The sequence below is a fragment of the Periplaneta americana genome, chromosome 12 (genome assembly GCF_040183065.1).
Source record: "Periplaneta americana isolate PAMFEO1 chromosome 12, P.americana_PAMFEO1_priV1, whole genome shotgun sequence".
Taxonomy (NCBI): domain Eukaryota; kingdom Metazoa; phylum Arthropoda; class Insecta; order Blattodea; family Blattidae; genus Periplaneta; species Periplaneta americana.
Window position 1 is genome coordinate 130,895,897 of NC_091128.1, and position 10,163 is coordinate 130,906,059.

Sequence of the window (10,163 nt, forward strand, 5' to 3'; positions counted from 1 at the left end):
CAGGTCTGAAAGTTTTAATTGAGAAATCCATGGTGACACAGTATACAAGGTCGAAGTTAGAGTTTTTCTTGGAATTATCCCGCTTCTCTAACAAAGACATCAAAATTGTTTTATCAAGAACTCCATACCATCCATCATCTTATTCATGACATTTCACCAATCACCGGTCGACTAAGTACGAAGGAGGTTAGTTCAGGGGTATGTTAGATTACCTGCATGTATTCTCGATCTACCTCGAACCTTAGCACTGTCGTCAAATGTTGGTGAGAATGTGCCTAAGCTGGGTGTTAGTGGAACGGGCGAGCGAATGTTGTAAAGTGTTATGTTATCACATTCAAATAAATAAATAAATAAATAAATAAATAAATAATAAATACTGTCTAAATTTCACGAGAGGATCCCTGCGAGGGGAGTATGGTTCTTGCGGGGTAAGAGGAAAGAGTAAGCCAGTAACTCGGCGTTCTTGAAGGAGCAGGTGGATGAAGGTGATGTCATTGGCCGGCTGAGACAAACAAGGCTCAGTCAATGGCCGGCCGGTATCGTGTCGGGGATAGGTTACAAGAGTGGGGGAAAAACTCGCATTCCTTGCTCGGATCTTCAAGTGAAATGCGGACAGTAAATGGAAGTAAATAAAGAAAGCTAAACAAATACGTAAATAAATACATAATAAATAATGGGAAATAAATAAATAAATAAAAATTAACTAGAGAAAGAAAGGGAAATGAATAAAGATGAAAACTTATTTATTTACTTAGGCCTATTTTTATTAATTTTTAACCATATCTTTATTTATTTAACTTATTTATATACTTTTACTTATCCGTTAATTTATTTTTTTTATTTTCCTTCATGGGTGTACTACAACGTCTTATTCATTTACAGTCAGTTTTAAGATTATAAAGGTAAATACTACTAAATCATTATTACTTCCGCTATTATTCTTGAAATATTAAGCCCGGAAACTTCTTACGAACGTGCAGTCGAATAAGGGTTTGAATATACAGATTCATTACTCTAACAGTGTAGAAAGTCTTCCAGTGGTGTATTGGTGACTTTTAAATGGGTTAATTGCTTGAAGCAGTGTGTATGCATTAAAAATATGCACAATATGGCGATATAAATCAAATACAGCAGCACAGTTTTCTCGTGTGAACTCCCCATGACGTAATAAACATTATTTTACTAAACTGAATTACATTATTATTCTGAAAAACTGTTCAATTAAGATAAATAATGTATTGTTTTCATTCTAGAGCAGCTCATAAATATTATTTTAATTAGGTCATTTTTGCTGTAAGTGACAATTTATTGCATAAAATCGTAAAAGTTTAAAGCTTAATGAAGTATCATGTGGTATTCATAATGAGAATTTGTCAAGTTAACATTTTAGTGTTATAATAATAATAATAATAATAATAATAATAGTAGTAGTAGTAATAATAGTAATACCACCACCACCAACAGCATTATCCGAATTGAATTGAATTGAATTGAAAGAGAAGAATTGGGAGGAAAAATTTAAAAGGTACGCAAAACGCGTCCTTGCAAGGGGTTCGGAGCTGTAAGAAACTAAATATGTGAGCTCCAAGCCTGTTGGCCACTAGTCTCACTCCGGGTTACGCTGCTCCACTGAAGGAGCACAGCATTATCATAATTCGCGGATTATTTATACCTTTAGGGTCTGTTTCAGCCCCCAGTTGAGAGTCGTCTGCTAATCTTTTCAGTGACCTGCCTGGTCTTCTTCCTTTAGAATGCTACCGAAACAATATTTTCGGGTATCTATCCTCTTACGTACAGTGAACATGCTGTTTCCAATTGTTTCTGTAATTTTGAATCTTTTCTAATATTTATGAAACTTCTAATTTAAGATATCTTCATTCCTCTTATGATCCATCAAAGTATATCCTACAGTCTTCCTTAAAAATTTAATTTCTGTTACAATCAGGTTCTTTTCATCCTGTTTCATAATTACTGGAATTGCAAAGTGTGTTATACACTCAAGTCTAGTCGATTTTGAACTTGTTTTGGTTTCGGAACAAATTGTTTCAATGCAGATGAGCAAATTATAGTATCTAAGTCAGAGGATTATCTACAAATAGGTATATTCACATTAAATAACATTACAAAAGAATTTGAAATGGAAATTTTTGTAAAAATTCCAAGTTTATGGTCTTGAAAAATCAAAAGTCAGTAGGAACCAAAATTGTAGTTGATAAATACTAGAAAAAACTATTTGAATAATTACCTGTGTTGAGAATTGTCATATGAAGAGAAAGAACATATTTCGGGAAAAATTACAAAATTTTGTAAGGTATTTTGGGTGTAATATTGTTTTATTTCTTAAATAATAAAGAAATATTTGCGTGGAATTGTTTTAGGCTATAATATCCTAGTGGTTCACTTTAATATCTTATTTTAACACTAGGCCCATATCATAGTATGCTTTAAAACGATATGTGTTAAAGTACAGTAAAACCCCGATAAGACGCTATTCAACGGGCCGGGTGTAAACCGCGTATTAACCGGGACCGCGTATTAGGCGGGTGTACTAATTTTGATTTATATACAGCATCTATTAGCATTTTTCTTTATTGAAATACATGATTCATGAAAGGTAATACAGTATTACTCCATTATGTAATTACTGTATTGTACGTCAAAGACATTTACAATATGTACTGTGCTTGATTCTTTTGAAAAAAAAAAAAAAAAAGACGTCATTTATAGTTGTTTGCCGTATGTGTGTATTTGAAGTCCTCATGTTTACCACACTTCAATTTCCTGCCATTACATCCTCCCGACATCGCAACTGTAATGATTGAGTCGCGGTTTTTTATTATCGTTCTTAATGTCGATGATGGGATTCCTAATGCATCAGAGGGTTGTTTCTAACAGCGTATTCCGAATCTCATCGGTGAGCAATCCGATGGCATCACTGTGTTCCGAATTCCTCCGATGAGGTCATTGATGCTCCACCGGTGTCGTACCGGTGCCATCAACTTGCAGAGGTGGTGGCAGTCTCCATCAGCCGCCATCAGTGAATCTGATTGCTTCTTGTATAGGGCGGGAATTAGCAAACGAAAATATCGTGCACTGTTGTGTCATGGCGGTGTGTTCTGCTTTAGTTCTGCTGTATTGTTTGTAATGAGCACAACGTAAAAACAATATGTTAATGGCTTATGACCAGTTATTACTACCGGTTCAAGAAATAAATTGTTTATGCTATCTTTTCTTTGAACGAGATGGGAGTACGAAAATTTCGCAAAAGTTTGCTAGCGTAGCACAGACAACAACTTGTACAGTCGCCATGACAGCCATCGATCCTTCCAGCAGTTTTGTTCCTTATTTCGCTGCAACGTGACGTCATTGATGCCACCGGACCGGTGAGATTCGGAATACGCTGTGAGTAAGAGTACTGTTCTCATCGTACTTTCGTAAGATTTCCAATTTTTCCGACACAGAAAGCGCTTTTCGTTTAACACTCATTGTAATCACATTCACAGACACTTCAATACACTAAGGACAACAAACTGCCCAGCAAAAATTTCTAGAATGTTATTACGGCCGTGTAAGGAATGCTATTTGAGAGAGAGGGTTAGCAATAGGGTGAGGTATTGTAACTGTATGTAGGCTTTAACCACGCAGATAAGGAGTCGAATAAGAGAGCGTAAGAAGTATGAAGGTTTAAATGCGCAGGTAAAGGGTCGAATACCAATACTTTTCAGGTTAATGGCACCAGTGAGTTCAGTAACCAAGATGTTTCATTGCTGTTACAGTACATTGCTGAAAATTACATCGAAAATATTTCACAAAATCAGCGTATTATGCGGGACTTGAGCGCAACGCAACAAATGGGGTATTTTATAAAGGCGTTATATATGAAATGTACAGGGACCGGACAAAGAAGCGTATTACACGGGATAGCGTAATAAGGGGGCGCGTCTTATCGAGGTTTTACCACAATCTACTATATACAGTCACGAAGCTTGAGTTTTGAGGGTGCTCGAAACAATAGACTGTGACGGTACTATTTTGCATTGCCTGTAATGAGGCGATATTAGCGATCCTAGTGGTGAGCAACCATCTGTTTGCATATTTACTACGATTGAGCTTCGCGACTGTATATACTAGACTGTGGTTTTACTGTAGTAGCAGTAGCAGCAGCAGCTGTTACTGTTGTAGTTGTAGTTACGTAATGATAATAATGCATTTTAAATATGGTCTAGTAGACGTATTCTATACCTTTCATCATGTAAAATACGTGATTTATACAAAATGGGACATCTTTTGTCCCATCCGGGCTTCTACGAAGTTACAAGGTACAGGTTTTCTAGTGTTAAGAACTGTTATTTCAGTGATATATTTTTTCTATATTTACTTTACAAACATTTTGTCATTTCTTCACATTTTTAAATCTGTTTATGAATTCAGTAATAGTTTTTAGGTATAGTTGTTTTCTCATGTGTTAATTATATTGATTGTTTCACTTCTCAAACCTGCTTTATTGTATGGAAGTAAGACATGAATATTAAGAGAGTTCGAAAAAACACGAATAGAAGTATCTAAAGCGAATTTTCTGAGACATTTATTAGGAGTAAACCTTAAGAGATAAAATTAGAAGTCTTTACATTATGAAAGAACTGAACGTGTAAAAACTTATCATAAACAGTTGAAAACCTATTGAGAATTTCCCCTGAGCGTTTGCCATTGTAGGCTTTTAATTATATCATATCTGGTAGACGGGATTTAGGACGGCATTTTTTACTTCTAATTAGGATTCTTTTCAAACTCAAGCCGAAATTCGCTTGAAAATTCTTTCAACTGTAGATACTATAAAGTAAAGTTCAAATAAAACACACAATTGCCAATATAATATATAATGCGTGAAACAGCTTCGAAAAATAACGTAGAACCTGCCACACTTTGGAGCACAGGTGTTTCAAACGATTCTCCATGCCCCTTCACTTTTCATCAACTAGACAAGTAGACCAAATATAAACAAACATTCTGCCCTCTACTTTCGTCCTCATAATGGATTACTGTTTTCAGATAGTAAAACACGCAGTTTATAATATACACTTATCTGATTAAATATGGTTTACATGTTGTAGCAATCTACCTTAACGAAGTGTAAGTTGTGACGCATCTTTATGTCTTTATTAACGACGAGAGGAAAGGGTAATTGTGTGCTATACCTGGTAAGGTTTATCTTGTCTCAGTAGCAATAAAACCAAGTCCCTTCAAATGAGGGTGGAGATTATAGGAGGGCTGTAAATTTTCAGTATCCCTTTCAAAACCTTGTTATTGTACAGGCTACCGGAACTCAGTTTCTTGAAAGACAAGCTCAGTAACGGAACTATACAGTATGAAGAGGGATATTTTGTTATATATATTTCGCGCTACAGAATGTATCAACTAGTCCCTTCCGCCACTGGACAGATGGACGGCACCGCTCCACTCCCCCTTCACCATAACAACACAGTGAAACAAGATACATCACACAGACTTCAGTACAGCGAACACTTTTATCCCATAATTCAAAGTTATTTTCGCGTCATACACTTTTGTATTTACGGCTCCATTTTTGTGGATTACTTGTTTCAAGAGAGGTGGCGGTGCACAATTTCTATTCACTAGATTGTGCACCAATAGGCCTGCGTTAAGTCACAAATCTCTCAGCGGTGCATATGAAGAGAAGGCGTACGTCACTGTTGATAGAGATTCGTCCGTCGGACGTAAATGTTAAGCTGGCAGCTCCCTTGGTGCTATTCGACAGGAATGGGCTACGTGCCGGCACTGGATTCCCCTTCTCCCCTTCATCATCTTCATGACCCTCACCCATTCCATACACTACACTTGCACGAACACTTACACATACACTCACCCTAGTACACGGCATAACTCTCCACATAATGTACAACTTGAACCACCGAAGTAGTGTGCAACTTAAAAATGGGTCACAGTCCTGCCATCTATCCGCAATATCCGGAACCTGTATCACGCAAGTGAAGTGGGTAGGCATTGAATATATGTATAGGCTACATACATCGGCATACATATATGAAAATTTTTATTCCACTCTGAGCACTAAAAGCCTAGAAATATTGAACTAAACTTTAGTACTGAAACTTTTTAATCGCACCGGTATCCCCTTAATGCACTATACAACCAATAAGAAGAGGTCAGTGAACTAAGACAGAAAGACAGTCTATACTGCTGGCTACTCTACATAAGTAAGAAGATATTTTGGAATGATAATGTATTTCATATAGGACACTTAGGCTGTTTACTTACGTTAAGGAATTTTACCCAGGTTGTTTACTTACATTGAGGAATTCTGCCCACTTTCAAAACATGTGAACCTTTGAATAATTTCAAGGGAAAAATTGTTCCGGAGCCGGGTATCGAACCCGGGACCTTTGGTTTAACGTACCAACGCTCTACCACTGAGCTACTCGGGAACTCTAACCGACACCGATCCAATTTTTCCCTCTATATCCACAGACCTCAAAGTGGGCTGACAACCGTCAAGCAACCAACTTCGAGTGCACACTAACTCCGTGTGAGTTAAATTGTGGTTTTCTGTTAACGAACAGTGACGTGTATTATGCAAATCAAGATTTTCAGGTATCACTCCCTGTGAATTTGATTTGAATAATTTCGAGGGAAAAATTGTTCCGGAGCCGGGTATCGAACCCGGGACCTTTAGTTTAACGTACCAACGCTCTACCACTGAGCTACTCTGGAACTCTAACCGACACCGATCCAATTTTTCCCTCTATATCCACAGACCTCAAAGTGGGCTGACAACCGTCAAGCAACCAACTTCGAGTGCACACTGACACTAACACGGAGTTAGTGTGCACTCGAAGTTGGTTGCTTGACGGTTGTCAGCCCACTTTGAGGTCTGTGGATATAGAGGGAAAAATTGGATCGGTGTCGGTTAGAGTTCCAGAGTAGCTCAGTGGTAGAGCGTTGGTACGTTAAACCAAAGGTCCCGGGTTCGATACCCGGCTCCGGAACAATTTTTCCCTCGAAATTATTCAAATCAACTTTACAGGGAGTTATACCTGAAAATCTTGATTTGCATGTGAACCTTTGTTTTATTGTTTTTAAACCTTTGACTATAATAAGCCACAACAAAGAATGACCCATACCTCAACAGACATTTGTTTCCGGATATACATGGGAACTTTTCTGTCTTGTTTAGACCAGGGCTTGCCAAACTTTTCATAGCGAGGGCCAAATTAACCATCCGAGAAAAAATCGCGGGCCAAGTCACGTAAGTTTAAATTAAGTCTAATAAACAAAGCTCATAAATAACATTAATATTCAAATTTTGTGTTTTATTGACCTAAAACTACACTTTCAGACTGTTTCCTTTCTTCATTCAACTTATGTTTTTGGCAATATCTTCCACTTTGCGAGCAACTGTATGTAGGCTACTGAAAGGTTAATTTTCTTAAATAAATCTACTTTCTCAGGACAAATCTCCTTTGCCGCCATTATCATGCACGATTTAATAAATTCACCATCACTAAAAGATTTTGCCCTTTTCGCCAGTTCATGCGAAACTAGCCACTGTTGCTGCTTCATTGTCTGATCCCTGTACCTTGAAAATATTCTGTTGAGATGATAGTCCACGCTTCATTGCTTCAAATTTATCATCCCGTAACTTCCCCATAAATTGTGAAAATTTTGAAAAATGTTTGATTTCATAATGCCTGCGAATATTATATACTTTAAAGACAGCAACTGATTCGTTACAAATCAGGCATAATTACTTCATTTCCAGTTTCAATCATAAAATAGTTCCAACTCCATTGTTGTTTAAACACAGAACATTCACTGTCCACTTTCTCTTTTTTTTCTTTCCCTGCCATAATTAAAGTTATGCTGTAAGAACTACTAGTAAATGCTTGTGGATTAACTCAGAGTGCTAATACTATTCTTAACTGGATAATATTTACCACTTCACATTTCCACTGCTCTAATATGTGTGAGCGTGTACCGAAAGAAGTCGCTGTTGTCAGCTTACAGCGGTGCAATCTCTGGTTGCTCTGTTGCCATACTTCGCACTTGAGCTGGACAACCTACGGTCGCTTGGCGGCTGAATGCTTGCCACCAGTTAGAGACCTGCAAAACAGCGCATACAACTGGTTTAGATTCGACTGGTAGGAGCTACAACTGGCTAGGATTAACATCGGACCGGATAGTCGGTTATCGAGCGATTACGCCTGATGTATTGCAGAGTAGACAAAACAGCAGGCGCACTTACATGAAACTAACGTTTTTCGAGTACACAACCGGAGTAACAAGGAAATTTACGTTGTCTTATTGAAAAAAAAAAGTGTTTGCAAGTACTCTTACAGTCCATTCGACACTATAACACATATATTTTCCTCAATATTCTGAACTTGCAGTAACTTTATAAGTATCGTTTATATTTTAAACTTTTAGAGTTTTACTAATGAAAGTTGCTTATAGATATGTCAAACAATGTTATAGATTTTCACAGAACAAGACGTGCACAAGCCATGTATATTTTTCTTACCAATAAACGCTATATAGCTGCGTTTTTCTATACCAGTGTTAAACAGTCATAACTTCATCATTTGATTACGTCGTAACTCTTTCTCGTCACATATTGACTGAATCTTGTTCGATTTGTATAACCCAATAATCGATATTACATAAGTTCATGTAAGATCGCGAATTATTTAGAACACAAATCTCACACAGAAAGAAATGGTAAGGAGGAAGAAAATACGATCTCCAAATAATACCAGGTACATTTGATCATACAATATCTCTTTAACATTTTCTGAGTATAGAAACAGAGTAATAATATTGAAGGATATTTATTTTGTTTAATTACTAAAATATGTTTGCTTCAAATAGGAATACAAATAATTTTAACACTTTAATACATTTATTTTTGTATTTCGAACTTGCAGTAATTTGACTAGTAACAAATAAATGAACAATGGACACAGTGACATCGAAGGAAATAGACGTAATGTATAATGTAAAATATGATAATGTAAACATATTCAAAAATATAATTACAATTCATTATAGAACAAAATAGGAAATACGTACATACAGTCCATTATGACGTTTGTACTTTAAACTAAAAAAAATGTATAGGCCTACCTCTAAAACAATAGTTGCATGCTTTTTAATTATTCTAAGCAGTTGCAATATTATTTATTAAGAAATCAATTTAAAAAGATAAACAGTAATGTTATTTTCAACAATACGATTACTTTGGCTCCCAATGGTTGTTGTTCTGTACAAAATAAGTATAATTTACACATTTCTAAACTACGAATAACAAAAGAATAGCAAGTTTTAGAAACAAATCATTCTGTATAGAAAATATCTACTTCAGAGAAAACAAGTGTCATTCAAAAAACTACTAATTTATTACACACGTGCTAATATTAACTATTTGATGTTCACAATTATTATTAGGGCCTATTATCATAGACTACATGATCAGAGTTGACTTCTTGTGTTTATGTATTAATAAATCTGTTTTACTAGTCTAAAGTTACGCTCGGTGGAAACACTTATTCATGGAATGGCCAATATTCGTTTCACAAGTGTTGCTAGAGAGGCTAGAGTTGTTTGGTGATCTTTCCATCAATTTAGTATGTAGAAAATCAAATAAGCACAATATATAATGTGAGATATAATAAGTAAATAAATCCAAAATAGAATTACAATTAATCACAAAACATAAAATTAAATAATTATTAACTCTAAATGCATTCCTCCAAAACAGTAGCTATTCATATACAGGGTAGAAGTGAAATAACCCTGCAGATTGTACGGGGCGATAAGGTTCACTTAAATTAATGGAAAGCCTATATTACGTTTTGTGATTAAATGCACGGTTATTAGAAAATTGAGTTGGAAGTTTCAGCAGTCTGGCAACATCGCCGCTAGTTGCAACTGCTTTTTCTTCTTGTAATACAGATGTAAGACGTCAACGAACTCAGGTCTGTCTCCCTAGGTCAAGCATGTCAACGTGGGCCATAGATAGTATTTGTCATAGCTGTGGTTCGACTTTTCTACAGTGGCCAGATGATTGACAACTCAGCTGAGAGATCGAAAATTAGTTGCTAGACTCTAGTCATAGTAAACATACTAAAAGC

The 10,163-nt window shown here is 36.1% G+C and overlaps 1 non-coding gene across 1 annotated transcript; it reads left to right on the top strand.

Annotated features, from left to right (window-relative positions):
• The first annotated feature begins 6,950 nt into the window (after positions 1-6,950).
• TRNAN-GUU (transfer RNA asparagine (anticodon GUU)) lies at positions 6,951-7,022 on the top strand. Its single transcript has one exon. It is a non-coding gene; the product is annotated as a tRNA-Asn (tRNA).
• Positions 7,023-10,163: the final 3,141 nt, after the last annotated feature.